At 33.7% G+C, this 24,437-nt stretch overlaps 1 long non-coding RNA gene across 4 annotated transcripts in view; it reads left to right on the top strand.

Moving 5' to 3' along the window:
• The first annotated feature begins 241 nt into the window (after positions 1-241).
• Positions 242-24,437, top strand: part of LOC307104292 — a 47,861-nt gene continuing 23,665 nt past the window's right edge. For 2 of the 4 annotated variants that reach the window (XR_013813877.1, XR_013813878.1), the window contains exons 1-2: positions 242-15,048; positions 18,133-18,309. This is a non-coding gene — a long non-coding RNA (uncharacterized lncRNA). Of the gene's footprint in view, positions 15,049-18,132; positions 18,383-23,919; positions 24,051-24,437 lie in introns of those variants that run through there. The other 2 variants (XR_013813879.1, XR_013813880.1) reach the window with 2 other exon arrangements.

Below are 24,437 nucleotides of genomic sequence, written 5' to 3'. Positions count from 1 at the left end.
GAGTAAAGTAGCAGCACATAATGGTTTGTGGGTTTTGAAAAGGTGCAGGCCATATTGTGCTGCCTCAAAAATACAAGGATCTGATCTTCTGAAGAAAATGTATTTCTTTTAACTCTTCATAACTCATGATAGTGATGTCAACAGTGCCTTAGCAGCACGTAAATATTGGCGTTAAGATTCTAAATTATCTCCAGTATTAACTGTGCTGCTGAAGTAAGGTTGACCATATTCTACAGTCATATTTTAATGTATATTAATATTACTAATGAACTTTCTGTTTTATTGATAGTGTATTTTCAGTGTTATTAATAATCTTAGGTTTATGATTCTATAATCTATAAAAATAAGTACTAACTTTTCAGATGTATTATGTATGTATAATTGCAATTTATTGTGTTGAATGCCATCAAGAGTTTATTGAAAGAGCTTATACATCAAATAAATATTTCTTAATGCACATTTATATTCAGTGTAAATATACAGATTTTTACTTATGATTAAACAAATATTCGTTTTCCCTTTGTTTCTCTAGTAAAATGAAATTACTTGAAAGATACTTATCTCACAGTTAAATGGACATTATAACATATACATTTTGGAAAGAACTTAGAAGACTATTTAATAATGTTTCTAAATATTTCCTTATAAGGGAAGGGGAAAAATAATGAAATGTGAATTAAATTTCTGAAATTCTGGGTCTCAAAATGCACTTAATCATAATTTTCAAGGTAGGAAAAATCTTACAGATGATCAACCTATTCCTGGGATAACTTAGGAAACAACAACTCAAATTAAGTAATTTGCTATATATGACAGATTAGAATCTTAATCCTATGTCTGACTTTATGTTTTCATATTTTTTCCTGTTCTTATTAAAATGTTATTTTTTAATAGCGGAAGATTTTTGTTTAACAAGTCAAAAACAAACATCTTGCCCTGGCCGGTGTTCTCAGTGGTTAGAGCGTCGGCCATCTCAACGAGGCTTCAATTCCCAGGCAAGGGCACTTAACCTGGGATACAGTTGGCTCCTGGCCCTCGGTCAGGACATGCAAGAGGCAACCAGTCAATGTGTCTCTCTCACATTGATGTTTTTTCTCTCTCCCTCCCTCCCTTCCAGTCTCTCTCTGAAAAAGTAATGGAAAAAATATCCTCGTCTGAGGATTAACAAAAAGCAAACTATGTGTGTGTGTGTATGTGTATGTGTATGTATATATATACATATATATATATGTGTGTGTGTGTATATATATATATGTATATATGTACAAATATATATATGAAGGCCTTGTTTGCTTTTTATATCACAAAATTTAACTTCATAGTAAAACCAAAAATTAATTTCATAGATGCAAACAAAGTAAAAATTTTTAATTAAAATTTAAAGGAATATGTTTTCTTTACCTTTTATTTTTTATTTGTTGGAGTTTTATTAAGTCATTCAACAAAAATTGATGTTCAGGATGAGACAAGTGTGTTTGTGTAGTGTGCCATACTTCTGGTTTTATTTCCTGCCAGGAATATCTTACCCTTTTCTATATAACCAAGCAGAAAATATACAAAATAAAAGAAGTTCTGAGTGAATAATTTCCAATTTTAATTGTCAATTTTGGAAGCCTTGAAAGTATATTAGATGTAATTTAAGGAATTGTTTTCAGGTATCTTTTGTTTAAATTTTAATTTGAAGGTAAAGAAATATTATATAAGACATTTTTTTAGAACAGCCTCACTTTTTTCCAGCAATTTTTTGTCTCAAAATAAGGAAGCAATACACCATATTGTTAGAATTAAATGCCAGCTGTCACATTGAAATAATATTGCCTGGTGCTTTCATAAATCATTCATCAAGCTCTTAACCTGTTTCCTTTACTTCATTTCAACCATTTTATGAAAGACTGTACAAATATATGATAGTTTTTGGTTTCACTAAAAATATTCCAGCGTCTAACACATAGATGCTTAGAAATAGTTACTGAATGAATTACATAGTTTGTCTGATATTTTCCAGAACACCCCAGGAGTTAGATTTCTTTTTTTGCTTTCTTTTTGTTTTTCTAAATGAATTTGAAGTCAAATGTTACAAAATTATATTTAGTCTAATCTGCCTCCTAAATGACAGAGAAAACTTGGATTTTACATTTACTAGGTGAATATTTACATCTAGGTGCTGCAGGTGTGAAGAAGGTCCATTTGGGGCTACTATAGCTAAAAGAAAACTTTCTTGTTTTAATCCTGAGAGTAGATTTTTAAAAATTTGAAATATTGGGAGAATAAGACAATATTGCACTGAAACTTATTGTAGCTATGCAGTTCCTTTCCAGTCTTTTATTATAGAAGAGGAAATAGCCTGTCAGTACCTGATGAAACAGGTAACTCAACAGGACTGGAAGTTTTTTTTGTAAAAGTTAATATAATTCCATCTTTGTGTAATTTTGAAACACAAAGAACAAATAGTAAAATAAAATGTTAATCTTAATTTGACTATTGATTTTGCAAGGAAGAAATAGTTACATATAGGTGTATATTTTTTTCCTTTTTCCCATCTTCTTTGGGGAAAAAAAATTCTAATCTTTTTTATTCAGATGGTTTTTTTTAAGTTGATGCCAAATAATTCCAGTTTTGATCATCTTAAATCTGTTATTTGGAGTATAGATTGAGTTTGGTGCTAACTCAGAGTACTGCAGGCAAATATCCAGGAGACAAGAAGAGGAATATTTTATTCAACAATTCAGTTTGCATCCTATATTCAAATGCAAATCTCTTAAGATAACACATTTTGATATATGATAGATTTGAAAATTTGGCCATAGACTAAATTTCATATTTAAGTTGATTTTCTTCATTTATATATTCTTTGGTTGTTACAGAATTATAGGTGTTTTAAGCATTATTACTGATATGAGCCCATCTTAGGCATAATTGGATTAGTAAGATTATACTTTCATAATCATAAACTGTGATCTCTGAAGTAATATATATATGTATTTAGAAGTTGACATTCTAATTCAATTTTTTTTTCCTTTTGCAGGTGGATATTACTATCCCTTATTTATGGAAAAAGTTTTATTCTAAGTGTTGTTTCTCATTGAGTATTAACAAAAGGGAGAGAAACTAATGTCCTAAACTTTTGAGATAGATTTGGTTCTAGTAAGTGTTTAGACATATTACTTTGTATATCTGGGAAAATAAAAAAGAGACCATCATCAGTACATTTCCAGCTTTAAAAAATTTTTATTTTCTTAACTTTTATCAAGGGAATTTTACAGTTTAGAATAAAACAGTTTCTTTTTAACTTGAGCCCCTTTAATGAAGAATTAATTCCTCCACCAGAAATTTAAGAGTTTATGTTCTTACCATGTTTATTTATAAAATATAACTCATGAATTTCTGATGTCTTTTTTTTTTTTAGGCTATATGATATGAAGAAAATGTTGGCAAATAAATAAGTTTAAACCTCTTCTGTTAAATTTCTGTGCAAGGTGACAAGTTAGTTGCTGTTTTTTGTCTTAATTATACTGAAATTAAATTCATTCATAATTTCTATTTGGGTCTATTTCTTGATTATTAACACATGCAACATGAGTAACTTAGATTAGTATATTAATGAACACAGCTCCCCTTAATTTGCCGGGATTTTGAATAATCTGATAGTTGTTATTTTCATATGATTGGACTTTTTATGTTTTGGGGGAAAAAAGTAAACTGCCTGTGGAATCTTATCGTTACTTTACCTTACGCTATAGGGTTAGATTTTGTTTGAGAAATTGTGTTGAGGAAAAAAAAAATTATAAGCCACTTTTACACTAAATGTTCCTCAATTTAATTAACTTGTTATTAAAAGTATTCTATATATCTTTGTTTTATAACTTACCCATTTAGCATGGATTATTCTATTAAAGAATATCTTTAGAAAGTGGTTTAAATTTTAAATCACCGCAGAGATTGTTTCCTTCTGTATCTCATTATTTTATAATCTTTGGGAATGCTTTTATATATGGAAGTAACATTTCAAGAATATAAGTTCTTATAGTACTACTAAAACTTTTTTTGTCTGGATTTAATTCAATGATAAATAGTAAACTATAAAGTAACTTTTTTTGTTTCCATAGGAACAGTTTAAAATATTTTAGCTTGAGCCCTGGCCGGTTTGGCTCACTGGACAGAGCGTTGGCCTGGGGACTGAAGGGTCCCAGGTTCGATTCCGGTCAAGGGCATGTACCTTGGTTGCGGGCACATCCACAGTAGGGAGTGTGCAGGAGGCAGCTGATCAATGCTTCTCTCTCATTGATGTTTCTGGCTTTCTATCCCTCTCCCTTCCTCTCTGTAAAAAATCAATAAAATATATTAAAAATATTTTAGCTTGATGCAATGAAGGTAGAATATTTGTTGTTTGGTAGAATACATCGAGAAAGTTTAAGTACATCACTTCTTAAGAGAATTTGTAAGTTTTAACATCGTCTATACAGATTTTCATATTTGTTTGTGTTTTCTGGCAGTGTGAAAATGCTAATGTTGGACAAGGAACATTCAAAATAGATTTGAGCCCTTAACTGGTTTGGCTCAGTGGATAGAGCGTCAGCCTGCGGACTCAAGGGTCCCAGGTTCGATTCCGGTCAAGGGCATGTACCTTGGTTGCAGACATATCCCCAGGGGGTGTGCAGGAGGCAACTGATCGATGCTTCTCTCTCATCGATGTTTCTAACTCTATCCCTCTCCCTTCCTCTCTGTAAAAAAATCAATAAAATATATATTTTTTTAAAAAACTTGATTTGAAACATTTATATATAGAAAGTAAGGTACAAATTTACTTACGTTATATAGGTACTGAGGATCAGCACTGAACAAAACATTAATTCCAACCTTCATGGAGCTTACAATCTTGGGAGAGAGGTGTGGGTAACAGAATAGACAAAATTAATAGGTACCATAGTGGCATGTCAGATGGTGATAAATTCTATGGGGAAAAATAAATCAAGGGCTGTGGGAGGGCTGGCATAAAGGTGTTTGGAAGGCAGGAGAGGCATATTTTTAAATAGTATAATGAGAATATGCTTCACAGAGATGACATTTGAACAAAGACAAACCGTAAGGGAGCACACCATTAGGTATCTGGGAGAAAAGGCTTTCTGGTAGATGACATAGCAACTACAAAGACATTTCTGGTAGGTATATAGCAAGGAAGTCTGGAAGGCTATGATCAATTATACAAGAGGGAGAATCGTAGCTCATAGGATCAAAGACTTTATAGGGGGCAAATGTTATGACTACTTAAGCTTTTAGCTTAATCTACAGATTTAATTTTTCATTCAGTTGGTTTCCTCTAAGCCTGTTTGACTTTTGTAAATATAACGTAATAGTTTTATGAATCAGACTCAAGGTTAATAACCTCCATTTGAGACCATTTAGAGTATAAAAAGTGTTTGGTTGGTTAATAGATATATGTGTGATGATCAGGTTTTTGCAAATTGTGTTTTGATGATTCTGAAATTGTTTTCCACTTGACCAGTTTAGTCAAAGCTAATGGCTGCAAGGAACACACTGAACTTGTTCATGTTTGTCATTTACCCAAACATTGTCTGACATCATTCTTAGAATTGCTGCCATAGTTAAGTACTTTGTTATTTCTTGCTTGTTCTTATTTTGCAGCATTTTAGCTGAGGAATTCTTTGCCTGTAATTGTTTCATCATCTGCTAGAGTATATCCCATTGATTTGACCTTCCTAAAACACTGCTTTTTATTGTATGAAATTCAAATTTTTTAGCTTGTACCTCATGATCTTGCCCCAACCTTTTCTAAAGTTTTTCCATATTTCTTCAAGTGAACTAGTCCTGATACGTGCATTTTTCTATCTCTTTGCTTTCCAATAATCTGTGTGCTATTTCCTGACTTTAATAGTCTGGCATTATTCCTTATTCTGATGGTATGAACAGTTTATATACCTAGTTCTTAACCTTGTTCTCTGACTTAACACACCTGAGGAACATAATAATATCTTTATCATTATTGCACCTCATTTATTCATACATATTAACCTTTAAAATGTATTAGCAATATGAACAAAAACTTTAAGAAACAAAATGAAGAAAAAGCAGGTTGACTAAGATATCCAGAACTTCAAAACATCAGCCTAAATATTAGGTCCCAAAGTTCAGATACTAGTTTTATGCTGACAAGTGGTATAGTTGATTATTTTCTGTTATATGAAAAACTATTAATCACATATGATTATAGAATAGCCATAATATATTTTTAGGATTTTAGCACATTAAGTGAATAATTAATTATTTCCCTTTTTTAATATTGTAAAAACAGTTAATAAATGTACTCTTTTAAGAAGTAGTCCATGTGTTTATTATAAAGTTTATAATACTAAAAGATTGGAAGAGTTATTTTAAGTGTCTAACAATTAAAAGCTGATTAAATAACATGTTGAATGGCATACTGTCTGAATAATTCTGGCAAAGAGGTCTCAGGGAAGGTTCTCATTGGCTTGTTTCTAGGATATGTCCATTCCTGAACCAGTCACCATGGTCAAGGGGGGTGGGGTAGAGTATAAATGGAGTACTCTGGCTGGTCTAAATCGCGCCTACCTAGTGGTGGGGATGGTCAGGCCTGCTCAAACCACATGGAATAAGTTCCTAGAATAGAGGAGAGAACAGGCTAGAGACCAAAAAATAATAATATATTGTGATAAGTGGTACTATTCAAACTTATTAATATAATGTAGCTATATTAATGAACTAGAAGTTGTTCATGATTAAGTGAAAAGGTTACCAAATAGTACAAATGAACTAATTAGAAGAATACACTTGCTAAACTTACTATTACTGGTTTACTGTGGGTGTGAGATCAATCTTATTAGCATTGGGGGAGGGAGGTGCCATAAATAAGAACGTATGATTGTAAATGGGGGAAAGTTTGTTTTTTTGTTTTTTTTAATATATTTTTAATTGATTTCAGAGAGGGAGAGAGAATAGAAACATCAATGATGAGACAGAGTCTTTGATCAGCTGCCTCCTGCACGCCCCACACTGGGGATCAAGCTCCCAACCCTGCCATCTGCCCTGACCAGGAATCGAACTGTGACCTCCTGGTTCATAGGTCAACACTCAACTGCTGAGCCAGGCCAGCTGTGCAGAATGAGAAATCCTTGAAAAATAAATAATTATTTGAAGCAGCCTTACCACCATGGAAATCTGTAATAGAAATCCTACTGGGTTTGGGAACTGTACAAGTGATAATGAAGGATACTATCATGGGAAGAACTTGAATAGATAATTTCAAAAATTAAGTCATTTCAAAAATAAGATCATCTACCTAATAAAAAAAAGTTACATGCTAATTGACCATACCTTCATGATGCCCACCAGCCAGTCAGGAGTTAGTATGCAAATTAAGCCAACGAAGATGGTGGGATAATTTGCATACACAGGCACGGAGCGGCTGGGGGCAGGGCAGGACACTTGTGTTGCCATGGTGACTCTGCAGGCATTCAGCACCACACCAGCCGCTCCGGGCCTTTGGGCAGCATGGGAAGGCGGGGCCGGCAGCCAGGGGAAGGAAGGCCCATTCTTGGCACGAATCTTCGTGCATCGGGCCTCTAGTTTTAAAATAAGTTTCAGGGGAGCAATCTACTCTGTTGTCAAAGGAGTGTTAAAAAAGGAATTCTTGAAGCCCTAGCTGGCTTGGCTCAGTGGATAGAGCTTTGGCCTGTAGACTTAAGGGTTCCAGGCTCGATTTTAGTCAGGGGCATGTACCTTAGTTGCAAGCTCTGGCAACCAATCCATGTGTCTCTCTCACATCGATGTTTCTCTCTCTCCTCCCACTCTCTAAAAATCAATGGAAAAACATCCTTGGGTGAGGATTAACAACAACAAAAATAATTCTTGAATTTGTTAGGTTTTTCTGTCATTTTCCCACTCTTCCAGTCCCAGACCTCAAAAGGTAAGTATAAGAAATGGAGTATATAAATCTATTTTAATTTTGAAACTATATTAACAAACTAAAGGAAAATCTGACTTATAGTGTATTTAGTAGCACAACAAAACTGACTTTCAAGTCTAAAAATTAAGTATTTTTTATGTTTAAAAAGTTTGTTTGAATTTTTCCTAGCATAAAAGTAATACATGAACATATAGATATGTCAGAAAGAGCAAAAAATTTTATTTAAAAATCACAGTTTTACCCACCAATGGCAACTACTACTATTTGGCTTTATTCCCCTCTAGTTACATAGTTGTATTAGCAATTATTTTTTCTTAACCTGACTCATAAGAGACTAAAGGGAGCATAGCATCTCTTTCTCAAGATATGCTCCGGCCCAGAAAACTTTTCTTTACATTCGTCTAAAATATACCTGAAAAATACCATGAATTGTAGAATTTGTTCCATAATATGTAAATACATAAAATTTCTCAAGATGTTTTAGTAAACTTGAGCATATGAGATGTTTTACCCTGTGGCTTCCTCTGCCACACTTGCTTATCACCCCACAGGAACTTTTCCATAGTGTGAGAAGCTTTCTGATGCAAGGGAAATCATTGAAGGTTTTTTAAACAGTAAGAAAAATACTGACTCAAGATTTGCTCAAAGAGAAATCTAAGATCAATATGAGTTTGTTTCTTTTGTACCCCAATCATCACACCAAATTTGTCAAAAAGCTGAGCTGTTTGGAAAGGGTGGAATTTACATTTGATAATCAAAAAACCTTTAAGAATAGTTATGGACATTTCAGTTTGAACATGTGGCTATGGTTTAAAAAATGTAACCAATACACATGAATTCAGATTATATGACCTGTCTGTTATAGTGCCCCATTTAGAATGTAAGCAAAAATGGTATGTCTCAACCTATTTTTCTCATGTGCTAATATTTTATAATCTAAAACTCTTAAGAACTAGGAGTTTAATTTGGAAAGGCAGGTTTAGAATCTGAAAACTTGGTCTGGCCAGTGTGGTTCAGTGGTTGGGTGTTGACCCATGAACCAACAGGTCCCGGCTCAATTCCCTCATTGTGGACTCTATCCCCAGTGGGAGGTGTGCAGGAGGCAGCCAATCGATGTCTCTCTCTCATTGATGTTTCTATTCTCCCTAAAATCAATAAAAGCTTATTTTTAGAATATGAAAACTTGGCTAATAGAATAAAGAAACTATATTATTTGGGGGTCTAAAAATCTGAGGGGAGTGGTGTTTGTCATCAAAACAGGCCTATGATACAGATTTCAAGTCAGGCCCTGTTATGCCATTTTTGTCAGCATTTTAATGAGTATTGCATCCTTTGGAAAAATAGGAAAATACCCAAATAGGGATTATGGACCAAATAAGTCCATAATAGTTATTGTACCATTTTGAATAGGTGTTTCTTAGATGAGTTTATGTCTAAAACTTCAGGAATTTGGAGCTTTGAAAATGGATGACTTCTTTTTTCTACATACTTTTATTCTTCAGGAAGAATTTGTGGTGATTTTATAATACTAGAGGCCTGGTGCATGATTTTCATGCACGGGTAGGGTCCCTAGGCCTGGCCGGCAATCAGGGCCGATCTGTGGGGCAATTGGAGGGGCGGGCACTGGCACCTGTGTTGGCCGGCCTGGTGCCACCTGCTCGCCGGCCCCAACCCCCGCCACCACTGCCAGTTGCTTCCCTCTGTAGGGTGACCGGCGGGGTGATTGGGGGGCCCCCTGCTCGCACCCACCTTGGCTGGTATAGGGCCTGCAGGCTGGGGGCAGCTCCTGCATTGAGCGTCTGCCCACTGGTGGTCAGTGCTCATCATAACGACCAGTCATTCTGCCATTCGGTCAATTTGCATATTAGGCCTTTATTATATAGGATATACATTAAGAAAATAAATTCCTAAAAAGAAAAAAAGACCTCCTTCACTATAATCTTTCTTATTTTAAACAATACCAGATGGTCTTGGTTTCTGGATAGACAAATTAGATCATTTAATTTGGGGTTTAGGTAAAAGTTCAACAGATTTAAAAATTAGCATTGAAATTCATTTATTAACATTGCTATATGCTAATAAATGCATGTTCATTGGAAGTCTTGGTGTATATGGCTTATGTTAGGCCCACATGTAGAGTGTGGATGTGAACTAAGTAGAGGGCATTCAGAGAATTGAAAAAATATGAGGTGTTCAAATATATTGAGTGATTGAAAAAGAAAAGACATAATTTTGAGACTTCTTTATTCTGTATTGTACTGGATGACAACAGTAGATCAAGTTTCAGTATTTTATTATATTATTTATTTATATTACCAACTGGATATATGCATTAGACTGATATACCAGGAACCTTGAAAGTAACTAAATAAGGGGGGTGAGGAGTAAGATTTAAAGACATTTGAAATGAAAATACATCAGCTGAATAAATCCTTGCCTTTAAAATGTGTGCTAACAAAGGACAATTTTTTTTTTCCCAGGAAGGGGGAGAGAGAGAGCAAGAAACATCAGTGATGAGAGAGAATCATCAATTGGCTGCCTCCTGCATGCCCTCTATTGGGGATCAAACCCGCAACCCGGGCATGTAACCTGACCGGGACTTGAACCCTGACCTCCTGAATCATAGGTGGATGCTCAACCACTGAGCCACACCCGGCTGGGCCAAAGGACGATTTTTTACTAAAGGAAATTATAGGGAAACTTCCTGGATGTTTTGTTTTAGGACGGTATTTACTGAAAATACCATTGTTTTAACAGAACTGACAGTATCTACAAAAGATATTCTTAAGAAATTCCAGGAGCATGTGCCACTTGTCTTTAAACTATGAAATAATGAAAATGTTAACATTTTCATTAAGTACTAGAGTTGGAACATTTTTTAAAATATTAAAGGCTTTTATAAGTTGTCATTTGTTTTCAAGGAGGGTTACTTTTATTTTAGAGAGAGAAACCAATTTGTTGTTCCACATATTTATGCATTCATTGTTTGATTCTTGTATGTGCCCTGACTGGGAATCGAACCCACAACCTTGTGTATTGGGACAATGCTCTAACCAACTGAGTTACCCAGATAGGGCCTAGGAGGGTTACCTTTTAAAGGCTTTTGGACAAATCCAGTATAGAACTAATCATTAAGTTTTTATTTTCCTCTTAGGACTACCAAGAAGAATAAGTTTGAATAATTTGAATAAACAGGAAAGAATCGATTCTACAGAAAAATTTTAACCATACTGTTCTGATTCGAGAAGATGGGTTATAGTGTCAAAGGGGCATTCTTTGATGTTTATATTCTAGGGTGTTGGGATATTAAAACTGAAAAGTCATAGCTTGGGCTTATACCTCTCTTGGAATTCTCTTTCTGTAGTTAAATATAAGGGAATTCAGTTTCAATGGGAGCTTTTCTCATCTTACTAGGTGCTCAGCTAATTATTAAGTGGGGTATTCCCAGGAACATCAATCTCACTCTGAAATTGACACTGGGTCTAGTTGATTCTGGCATCAGATATGCAGTAAGTAATCATTCTATATATCATTACCAGTCATGAACCCAAATCATTGTTGAGACTTGATTAGACAATGCTATGGCTTGGCTAAAAAGATAATTTTTATGAAAACACCTTTTAATGCAGGCTTCTTAGTTTTTACAGTTCAAGTACTTTTCAGGCTACTGTGCTTCCAAATTACATGAGATTTTTGATATGAGAGAATTGTAAATATAATAATGAACATCAACCCTGGCACATGTATTAATGTTTATTTGCCCCTCTGGGAAATAGGCCAATAAGTTCTTATTGTTTATTTTAAATGCTTAGTTTAGTGAAAATTACCCAAATCAATCAAAACAGCTTAACACCTACACCATAGGGTTGTGGATTTTTTTTAAGTGCATATAGAAACCACTCAAGCTTTAGGTGCTGCTATAAATGATTGAAGTAACAACTAACACATTGATTGTGTAATCCTTTGCCAGAAATTTTAATAACCCATTTAATTCTCATAACCATCTTATAAGGGAGGTACATAATTATCCTCATGTAATAGGTAAGGAAACTGCGTCAAGGGGAAATAGTATGCTTAATGTCAACTAGTAAGTGGAGTCAGGATTCAAGCTCAGGTGGTTTGATTGCAGAGCTCATGCTCTTAATAATTATATCTACATCCTCTGTCTTATAGCTAACAAGATAGGGGAGACAAAATTACATATTAAGCCATAAAATACAAAATGATAGTGATACCTTCCAAAGAATGTCTTACATGTAGGTTTGTATTTGGTAGTACTATACCAAGCGCAAATTATTTCCTCAAATATTCCAGGATGGTACTACTGTCCCCTGCAAGAAGGCATGCTTTCAGAAGTGTGTTTCAATAACAATGGATATGGGTGTTTGTGTCCGTGTCCTCCTGTATGTATGTGTGCCCCATAGATATACATGCTGATATGTGAATTCAGTCAGCTCTTAATGTAATAGTCATCCCCTGAGAAAACTGCCCCTGCCCAACTATCCATAGTAAGCCTACACAATCTATAGGTCGTACTTGATTGTATTGTTTTAAAGGCATTTATTGCATTAGATGTTGTCATCTCACTCAAGCACACTGTCTCTCTTTGGAAGCTCATCAAAATCTAAGAGAAAATGGAACTTTTGTAACTAAAAGACTGCAGACAAACTATATAATACATCTAAATTATAAACATTTTGGAGATTACCTATCTCTAAGCTATCAGATACACTTTAAAAATATTTCCTGTCAATTGTACTTCTGGCAAGGCTTAATAATTATTAATTTTATTCTGTCTCACAGAGCAGTTCCAGGCAGTATAACCTTCAGAAACATTCTCAGGTATTACTCAGAAGGGCAATCTCCTCCCACCCCCTCCATATACACATATAGAAAATTAACCCTTTTCTGTATTATCACCCTTATAATAGCTTTATTATTACTTATGATACATCATATTGTGATTATTTTCTTCCTTATTTTTTGTACTATTAGGCTATAAGCCTAATAGGTTTGAGCTCAGAGACTATATTCTAATTCAGCTCATTTGGTGACTAATGTAGTTGATGACCTCACATAGCACTCAGTAATATAGAATACATTGATACCAATTTTGATATGGCTACTCAGAATAATTCACTGATCAGATAGCCAGAAATTAGATCTTACTTTTCAGTGGAATTCTCCCAGGCTCAAGTCAAATCTATTTATAAAGATCACTTATAAAAAAAAAAAAAAGATCACTTATATCAACTACATTGAAGGATCAAAAAGAATGAGAAACATGAAATAGTACTTGCCAGATAATATAAAGTTTTATATGTGAAATAATTCTTTGTTGGGACCTTTATTTCTCATTGAAATAATATGCTAGTTAAGGAATAAAGAATTTTACAGCATATTTTATCTCTTACCAAGAAATTTTGACATATCTGATGTAAGTCTTAAGAAAAATTATCTCTAGCAGACTGAAATGGATTCCCAGATGTTCTTTCTGAGAAGTTATGAGAAAGCACTATGAAGGTCAGGAATAGTTAGCTTTGCAACCATCTCAATTTAGGGTTTTTAAAACTATTAAGTACTTTTTTAAAAAGTGTTAAAATTATTTAATGGCTATTTTTTCTGCTTCATCCATGGTGTTCAGATGTGTTGTCCTGCATTGGGAAATTATCTGGCTTCTGAGCTCTTTTGTTTGGGGGATCCAAAGATATTCATTCCCAAATGAACTGAGATCTAGCCCTAATACCCTGCTTGCTTTATGCAGCCTCTTGGGTTGATTTCACATGGTGGCCTCTGTTGCTCTCCATAGTTAATTCCTCCCAAATTAGGCAAGACCTGCCTTCCAGTGAAATATTTGGGTGTTTTATAGTTAACAAATGTATTTCTTGATAATTTACCTGATATGTCTGCTACTCTAAAATACTTTTTATTTTAAGTTTTCTAAAATTAACTATTCACTGCCATTAACTATTCATTACCCTCTTCATTTATAGACAAGAAAAAAGCTCAAGATATTATTGCTTTAAAATAAGATTATGACATCAAGATTCTAAAATACAGCACATGGCACTGTGCCAATGCTTAGTTAACTTTAAATAGATAATTGCTCATTTGAATGAATCCAGAGAACTGAAAGAAAGCATGAGAATGATGAAATCATCTTAAAGTCTCATCTTGAATCTAGTCCTGCAAAAAAGCCCAGGAGAAGTCTGAAGAGTGGAAATTCCTTTTTTTTAATATAAATATACTTTTCATCTTGTTTCATTTCCTTTCTTAGTATGATAATCTTTTTACATTAAATCATGCTCTTTAAATTTTCATAATTTTAATTTACTCACTTGTACAATACAATTTTATAATTTGTGGTATCTGATATTTCAAGTAACAATTTCCTTATAGATGTAAGGACATTAAAATTAAAACATATCTGACACATGGCAGATACCTAATAAGCCTTTCAATTAATATTGAATGAGTTAAACTGATTTATGTAACATGGTGGTTTAAAAGGTAAGTCAGAGTTTTTAGAATTTTGTTAGCAAATCTTATAATTTTAGGGCCTTCTCTGTTTTCAAAGTGTTTACTTTTAATATTCAATATTTTTATATATAATTTATCATAGTTGAAAAGATGAGAGTCATAGAAACAGTAAAATGGATTAGATTAAATCTTTTTAGACTATGCTTTTGGTTTTGTTATTTGCTCCTATGGAAAAGAAATTTTTCTAATAAAGGCATGTCTAAAGAAATAACTTAAAATTAGGATTCATTTAAGAATTCATACAAGAATAATGTGGAAAAACAAGTGATATATATTAGAAGTGAAAATGTCCATTGGATTAATTTGATGAGTCAAGACATGAGAATCTAAATTATTTTCTATCATTTTGTCCTCATTTTTAAAGGCTCAATGAAACTTCCATTATATCAATCTCATTCAATGTGTGTACAGCTATTCATTCATCCAATAAGTCACTTTGTTCAGAAGCACTTGTCTCTGATGTCATCAATGTCATCAATGTACATCTTATTAAGATAAGAAGCATGTGAGAAAAGCTAAAACTTTCCCACTGGTTAAGAAGACCATGAAATGAAGCAGAATGAAAGGTTATAATGCAGTAAAATGCACAAATTCATAATTTGTGAATATTATGTTTGGTTACTTTTCCAGAGGAATGACAATGCAAACAGAAGCTTACATTGTTCATATCCCAGAGAAGTTAGTGTGGTCATATACTTAAAAATTGGCTCTGCTATTGGTTAGTTGTGTGACCTTGACCAAGTTGCTGTCTCTCCAGGCTTCAGTTTTAAGTAAGAGGTTAAATTTGGTTGTCTTGTTCCAAATTTTATAATCCTAGAACTGAGTTGTTGGCCTTCAATATAGGGTGGGGCAAAAGCAGTTTTACAGTTGTTTGTATGAAAAATAATATAATTAATAAATAATAATACAAGAATAAACTTCATAGTCACAACTGTAAACCTACTTTTGTCCACCCTGTATATTTATTTTGCAAATAATTCTGTACACTGACATAGTACTCATAAAAGCAAAGAGAAAAGTAAAATATTGTAGATTTATGTGGGAACCTCTGGAAAGTGTATGTTTAACTTTGCCATCATAGAAAAAAATTTTAGGTTATGTTACATACATGTGGTAGAGTAGGTCAGTTTTATTCCTGCAAATCTATTTTTGATAATGTAAGAATCTGAAGTGGTGATAATTTGAGGTTTAAAATTCTATAAATGAAGAGTGAATATAATAATTTTACCTCATCAGCCGAAACCGGTTTGGCTCAGTGGATAGAGCGTCGGCCTGCGGACTCAAGGGTCCCAGGTTCGATTCCGGTCAAGGGCATGTACCTTGGTTGCGGGCACATCCCCAGTAAGGGGTGTGCAAGAGGCAGCTGATCGATGTTTCTTTTTCATCGATGTTTCTAACTCTCTATCCCTCTCTCTTCCTCTCTGTAAAAAATCAATAAAATATATTTTTTAAAAATAATAATAATTTTACCTCATCAAAAATAGTTATAAAATACTTTAAATGCCTTAAATTTTTTTGTTTGCATTTTTAAGTGAGATAATCTTTTATTATTAAGGGCCTATTCTATGTCCAGTATTTCAATATAGTCTAAAAATAAATGCTCTCTGTTGGCAAAGAACTTTTAGCCTAGATGAAATATTATACTTATGTACAACAAACAACTAGAGAATAGTGGACTATAAAGTCTGTCTTGCTGACTTGAAGTGCAGTAGAAGCTCAAGGAAATGAGGACTTAGACTCATAAGAGAAGACTTAGAGAAGGTGGAAGATGAGCCGGGCTTAAAGAATGGATTACAGACCCACCAGTATGGCTCAGTTAGTTAGAGCATCCTCTTGTGCACTAAAGGGTCTGGGATTCGATCCCTAGTTGGTGAGTGTACAGGAGGCAACTGAATGATGTTTCTCTCTCCCTCTCCCTCTCTCTCTTCCCCTCTTCCTCCCCCTTCCCTTCTCCTTCTCCCTCTTCCTCCCTCTTTCTTTCCTTCTGTTTCTCTCTCTCCCTCTCTTGCTCTCTCCCTCTCTCTTCCTCTCTAGAATCAGTGGGGGGGAAAAAACACCATATCCTCAGGCGAGGATTTAAAAAAAAGAAATATTGGAAGGAAATCTAGGCTTAAATTAGACAATTCTATCCTGAACATTAGAGGATCTATGCCTTTTAACTAAGCAAATCAAGTGAGAAATATTGAAAAAGTTGCAGAGAAAAATTCTATCAGGATATTTTTTGCCCTGGTAAGATTGACCTTTACCACTATGGGAATGATTGTGAATTAATTCCAAAGTATTTTTAAGCTAAATAGAAACATTCCTTTTCCAAACTATTCTAATTTGCATCCAAACCTTAGCTCAAGTTATCTACTCCTACAATGTCCTTTCCCTCATCTTCAACTGTCTAAATCTTAGGTTATCTACTCCCTGCATGAAATTTTCCTAGTTCATTTTCCTCTTCAGCCACAAATACCATTTTTCTTTTGTGCTTCTATACCTAACTTAGAACAATGAATATATCCTGCCTTACAAGCAGGGACTATCATTTTTTATTATGTACTCTGCCAGCCTAACATAGCAGGTGTTTGATAAATTGCAATTGAGTGCTGAAAATCAGCTTTATGATAAAATTAATATATTCTGAAAAGAGTACCAGCTAGATAAATGTAATGCTTATTTCCTAGTAGTTTAGGAGTTCTCTGCCTTTTACCACATATCAAGGTTCTTCTCATTCTATACTACGCATTTACGTTCATACCTCAAGTTTTAGCTACCTTACAGTGTCCTTTTAAAAATTTTAAAGTTAGAAACCTATGGATGGTATAAATAGTTGGAAGACGGGTGACATTTTAATATTTCTTTTTGAGGGTTGTTAGTAATCTAACATCACCTAAAGCTTTCTGAATATAGTTTGTTTTCTGTTGGCCTTTTTTGTGTGTCTGAGGAGATTGACTATAGTAGAAAGAAAAGTCCTTACATTAAAAAACACTTTTCAAGAAATAACATTACCATAATAAAAAAACATGTATTGAGTATCAGCTGCAGTTCTTTTTAAAATAAATATTATTTTATTTTATTTTTTCTTCAGAGGGGAAGAGAAGACAGAGAGATAGAAACGTTGATGAGAGAGAATCATCAATCTGCAGGCCCCTTACTGGAGATAGAGCCCATAACCCTGGCATGTGCCCTGACTAGGAATAGAATCATGACCTCTTGGTTCATAGGTCAATGCTCAACCAATGAGCCACACTGGCCAGGCTCGGCTGCAGTACTTTAAAGTGAGTCTCTAAAGAAAACAGTATGCTTCTGACTTCTTCTTACTGGAGCTATCTTATTGAGTGGAATAGCTTTTCTTAGAAACTTCGGATAATTTTATTAGAGACTAAATCACACCCAAAAAAAGGTTTACGAAATCTAAGAAGGCAAAGAAAATTGTGGCTCAAATATGCAACAGTTGCTTTCATTGTTACCAAAATGTGATTAAAAAAAAATTAGGTGTCCTAAGCTTTTATGTAAAATCTATAGGACATGTCTGTTTTTCCAGAATCTAGGTATAAAGTATGTTTCACTTTTAGTCAAAAGGAATTTAACCAGCAATTAAATTACGATTCATATGGTAAAGCAGTTTCCCCATGTATTGATTTACTTTATAACCTGTTTTCTAGGCATATATTTTTACACCATCCACTAAAACTGACTATACCATGGTTACCTAAGGCACATGAAGAAAGGATTGAGATTGGAAGCTGTAGACATTGTCTGTTCTGAGCTGAGTTCCTGACAACAGACCACTCTAGCAAAGGGCAATAAATGCCACTGAGAATATCCCTCAACACAAATCTGTAAGTAACTTTTGGGAATTACAGGGGGATTAGAAAATTGTCTCTTCTGACTCAATAAAATAAAATAAAAGTCTTCATTTTGTAATTTGTGGCCTGTATGCTTATAAATTAAGATACACTGAGTTGTCAAGTAGAGGACTGGTTTGTGGGTGAGAATTTAAGTCAAAATACAATGCAATAACTTGAAACCTTTGTCTTAAAACCTTAGACAAAAGGTTGCATGAATTTGGATAACTAGATTATTATTAAGTTATTGGACCTTTGCCTGGAAAACCAATTAGAGGATTTTAGTCTTGATATGGCATGAAGTTAGCATAGCCCAGCATCTTGAAATAACAGTGGAAGTTGACAAAGTAATGGAATTTTTGGAAATCAAATGTGGCAGTACTATATATAGAAGGATTCTAAGAAATAAAGTCTAGTGGTAAGGAAACTGGGCATGTGACTATTGTAGTAATCTAGGAATGAGGAAATCCTGGACAGAATAGTGGCAATGAGAATGGAAATGAAAGAATAAAAGATATTTCAAAAGGAAAAAGTATAGAACATCACAATGATTTGGATAAAAGGGTGGTGTCAAAAAATACATGTTCTGTACTAGAAATCATGGTATTATTGAAAGTGGACAGTTGAGAAGCTGGTTTGAGAAGATGCCGAGTCCCATTTTTGTCATATTGAATTTAAGACTATATGTAGGAATTTCATTGAAATGCTTTCATTAAAGGTTGTGACTATATAGAACTAGAATTCTATGTAAAAGTCATTCTGGAGAGGTAAATTTGTCAGTATCCACATAAAGCTGATAGGGGTGGACAAGCTATGTGAAGCTCTTTGTTATGGACAATAGATCCCTTTCTTTAAAAAGAAATATGTAGTCTTGCCGGTTTGGCTCAGTGGATAGAGCATTGGCCTGCAGACTGAAGGGTCCCAGATTCGGATCCAGTCAAGGGCACATGCCCGGGTTGCAGGCTCGATCCCAGTAGTGGGTGTGCAGGAGGCAGCTGATCAGTGATTCTCTCTCATCATTGATGTTTCTGTCTCCCTCTTCCTTTCTCTCTGATATCAATAAAAATATATTTTTAAAAAATAATAATAAATTAAATATGTAAACACATGTTTATGTAAATAAATTATTTGACTAAGTATGTAATCTTAAATAAACATTTCCAAAATAGAATTAAAATTCTTAATTTTTTCCTTGGAGTATCATATCTCAAGCTTATTATGCCTGTAAGAAAATCAATTATATGAGGGTCAATGACTAAAATGTGTTCATATTCTTGAACCTTAACTTACACTTCCATTAATAAAACAAAGATCTTTCCCAGTATTAGATTGAAGGAGTGAAATTGAGAATTTAAAATCCAAATAATTCAATCAATTAAAACTTTGTAAAATTGACATGGCTTTAATTTAGCAAATGAAAAGGCAAATAATTGAATTGTGGGAAATGTGCTGCTCTCTAGTTTCAAGAAACAGTATAGCACAAAGAACTGGCATTTTGCTGAAGAACTGTAATAATAAACAGAAATTTGAAAACCAGGAAGACAAGTTTTTCAAGAGTACAACTGTAGCATTTCAAAGGTGGTATAACAAGAAATTCCAGAGTTGGCCAAAAATGGTTTAGATAATTGAGATCCCTTATTTGAATACTTGTTTTTGATGGAGAAACATGTTAAGAGGAAATGAAGGTTCTAAGAGATTTGGAACTTTTTCTCCTTACCCTAAATTGGGCTTGCTTCTGAAGAAAGGGTTAGCCCAAAATAATCAAACAAGAACTCAGTACTGCTTAAATTGTAGGCAGGTGTTTTAAAAGTTACCAAAGGGAACACACTTTTAAAAATTGTTTACTTAATTGAAAGCAAATATTTTGGTTTTCTAGAAGCTAAACATTGTTTTGTAGGATTCCTATTTACCTAGCTATTACCTGTCTATAAAGTAGCCACATGTCATTAGACAGAAATATCATATTATTCTACATCTTTAGTTGATTTTGTGTGTTCTATTTTAATGAAATGTAAGGAAACCTAAAATGTTCATCTGTGCTTCCAAACAACCTTTTAGGAACTCAATAATGTGTCTTCTGGGCATATAGGATCTTTAGACTAATTCACTTCTATCCTTGAACCATTTGATTAATCCAAGTTCAGTGAACTTCCAGTTGGGTTATCCAGAAATGGGAACTTTTTTTTCCCCCTGTATTTTCATCCTAGTTACATCTAATTTACATGCCTGATCTACTCACTTCTTTTCATGACTAAATTATGGAGGTAAGTAAAGATTTAATATCGATCATAGTCATGTGACCTTCATTCTGAACTTATATGCTTTTAATGTTTTTTTTTTAATTACTAAGCATTCTTGTAGCATTGTATTTTTTATTAGCAAGTTATGTGTATTCCAGTTTTAGGTGGGCTGTTTTACTGATTATATGTATACTTTTGTGTAACTTTCAACTAGTTAGTATTTCTATATACATCTATATTTTCATCTCATTTTGTAATCACCAAGAAAATATCTAATAGAAAAATGCTATGGGTGTTGTTTTTTTCTGTAGTCTTTACTTGAATCAAGTCTTTCAGACTTCTTACATAAAGTATCCTCATCCATCTTTGAATCTACTATAATTGTTTTTCCAAGTGCCTGTTCACTGATAATGTAGCATTCCGAATTTTTCTCTTCAGTTCAGTTTGGACTGTTGGATGTCCAGCACTGTGGGGGAAATAAAGCATAGTCCCAGCCCTCATCTTAAAAGAATTTGTGGAACCTCAGACATTGCAGCCAGAATTTCTCAGGGTCTCTTTTTACAAGAAGGGTAAGACAAACCTATCCTGTTTGGCTTCCATTTTGGGAACCCAAAGACATTCAAATTTTTACCAGAGTGTGAAAATGGAGAATAACATGAAATAGAAACACTGGATATTTGGTATGTTTAACTCAACTGATAGAGGAAAAAGCCTCTTTAATGTTTTCTGGTTTTGAGGTACTGAAATGAAATCTGCAGGCGCAGAATGCTGCCTACCTAAAAGCTCTCTCTGGTTACACAAGTCTTAGGCACATTTTAGTTTTGGGAGCATAGTCTTATTTATTTTGCTGCCTATTATTGCTTTTTTGTTCTATGCCATGCTTACTACTCATTTCCCATGTAAGGCGTTAGCTTTTTATCCATTTAAAGACATGTGGTTGGATCTATCTCATAGTTTAGATAAATATTAAGGCATTTTCTAAGCTTAATAATTATGAGATGCTGAGTTTTTTGGCAAAATTTGTATAGAACTTTTCTTCTCTAGTAGGTCCACTAGAAGGCCAAATAATTCTTTAGGTGTAGTTCTGTGGCAAAGCTGGTAATTACGTTTTGTTTTAAAACACTAAGTTTGTTGTCACATTATTCTCTTTGATGGCTTCTTTGGCTCCAGGAAGATAGTAAATATTCCTAAATTAAAAATTTTTTTTTTCCTTAGTGGCTCTACATTGCTAAACTTGCTGTTACAGAATCAACTTCCCCCAACACAGAGGAAAAATAACAGTAGCATATGGGAGATTTAGAGGACTCCTAACAAGTCTTTTATTATCCCCCCAGCAAGGTCTCTGGTGATGTGACCATTTCTATTATCAATGCAAAAGCTTACAAAGCGAAGCTGAAGTTTGTCAGATGAAAACAGTATACAAGACAAGTTAGAAACAGCAATTATTCCCTAAACCATATATTTCTCAAGTTGCTTTCCCTTGACCATTTTATATTATTTTGGGCTCCTGATTTTAGATATATTTTCAAAGCAGCTCAAATTAATTCTGAACTCTTTCTAATTATGACATATATTAAATCCAGGAGTAAAATTCAACACTAGAACTTCTTTTCAGAAAACCTTTGTAGGGAGAACTTCCAATTGCTTATAAGGTAAATTAAGGAGATTCAAGAATAAGCTAAAATCTTTAGTGCCTTATCAGAAATGAAACTGGGTGGTGGAAAAAAGCTGAAACAAAAGAGAAGTGGGATAATAAGGGAGGCCCGACCATTGATGATACAGTCAAGACTGACAAACATTAACATGTCATTGTGATGAGTCATACTTGTGTATATGAGATGGATTGATATGTGTATATGATTTGATGAACAAAGTTTTCAGCATGGTTTGCCAAGACAAACTTCTGCCATTATTTTCTTATAATTGAAAATAAAATTGACAAATCATTTCATTCAAGAAGTTAAGAGTTAAGTGGTGTCCATATGGAAATATTAGTCTTTTTTTTCCTAAGGCAAGCAAGTTTTTAATTTGCCTGTGGTGCATCTAAACATATCACTGTTTACTTCTAACTACATTTGCCTGCCTCCCTTTCTTAAAAAAGACTCAATTTTTTGCATGTCTTCATATCCCAATCACAGAGTCCCACTCTATTTTGGAGTGAACACCAGAGGCTTACTGATCTTGACAGATGTGTCTCCAGATGAGATATCTCTAAAATATTTACTAAAATAAATTCAGTCCACCCTAGAAGTCACTTCCCTATAATGAACATTTTTTTAAGTGTGGCAATCTGTCTCCTAGAAATCTCTACATTGTGAACTCATGACTTTTAGACACTATTTAATAAACGACAAGTTATTTTAATTTAAACCCATTGTCAATGTTATGAGTTATATTTATAGTAAGCTCTAGAAGGGAAGGCATTGTTTTGTTCCTTGCAGTATCTCCAATGTCCAGAATAGTATTTGACACATAGCAGATGCCAATAAATATTTATTGAATGAATTAATAAATGTTATGTATATTATATGTTTCCACAGGTAATATGTTCTATTAGTGCATTAATAAGAACATTTCTCATCAAACTAGTTTTCTGCAAATGTGAGTGACTAAGAACACATTAATAGCAGTTTAAATATTTCCTGTTACAATATTTTTTGTTTCAGTATTTTAACCAGTTATCAGTTTTTAATAATCTTACTAGCAAAGCACTATAGAGAATTAAACAGTGTTACATATATAGCCATATCAACTATACTCAACTAGTTAAATCACATACATGCCAAAAACTTAACAGAATAGAAATATTGTGCCCTAGAATATGATGCTAGCAAGGGAACCAGATCAAACAAATCATCCCCAAAACTAAAAGGACATACTACAACAACTAAGTTGGCTTTTCTGCAGTAAAGAGAATGCCACCAAAATCAAAACACTTGGTTCATAAAGCTTTTTTCTTATTTGGGTCATTATTTTCAATTGCTAACCTTAACATTACTAGTCTTCAAGTATTTTGCACTTTTATATTATACATAATCTTTTCAGGTACTGTTAAGAAAATTTTTTTAAAAATTACTTCTTCCCTACAACCTAGTACACATATCTGTAAGTAATTACTAAAAATGTCTGGAATATATTTTTTTACTAAGTGGAGGAGTTTCACAGGAAGGGTGGTAGAGTAAACTTTGTGTCAGTGTGAGGTAATGGACCATGATATGCCATAACATTCCCCCTTACTCTGCATACTGTCTTTCAGGTATGGCTCTTCCTTTTTTTAAAAATAAATAATACTTTTACATGGTCTGGTGAAAAATAAGCCTTTCTCCCATGCCTAAACCCCACTCACCCAGTTCCCTCTCCACAGGTGACCTGGATCTTTGCTGACAATTTCATGGATATATAAGAAAATGAGTATATATATATTTTTTCACAAATGGAAACTATAAAGTGGAAATATATCCTTTTCAACATTATACATTGCTCTGCACCTTTTTCCCCTTATAAATATTTGACAATCCTTATCAGTTTATGAACTGTTGTCCTATTCTAAGAGTTGCATAGTATTTCATTGTATGAACCATAATTTACCCATTCCCTATTGATGAACTTTGAGTGTATTTCTAATCTTTTGCTGTTATGATGATGTAAATTATCAGTTGAATGTGATGTCCTTGAGAATAAGAATTTCTTACTCAATTTTTTTAATCCTGAAAACTTAGTATAGTGTCCAACAAATGTTTAACAGGTGTTTTTGAATGAGTTAATTGTACTTTTTAAAATGGTGCTCAACTGCTTCCACTCTGGTTTTTTAATCCTGTGTACAAAGTACTTGGTGCTCTTTGACTTAATGATTCCTCTTCTAGATGTTTATCCTATTTAAAA

Source organism: Cnephaeus nilssonii (assembly GCF_951640355.1).
Source record: "Cnephaeus nilssonii genome assembly, chromosome: 8".
Taxonomy (NCBI): Eukaryota; Metazoa; Chordata; class Mammalia; order Chiroptera; family Vespertilionidae; genus Cnephaeus; species Cnephaeus nilssonii.
This window is presented reverse-complemented; position numbering and strand designations above follow the sequence as displayed.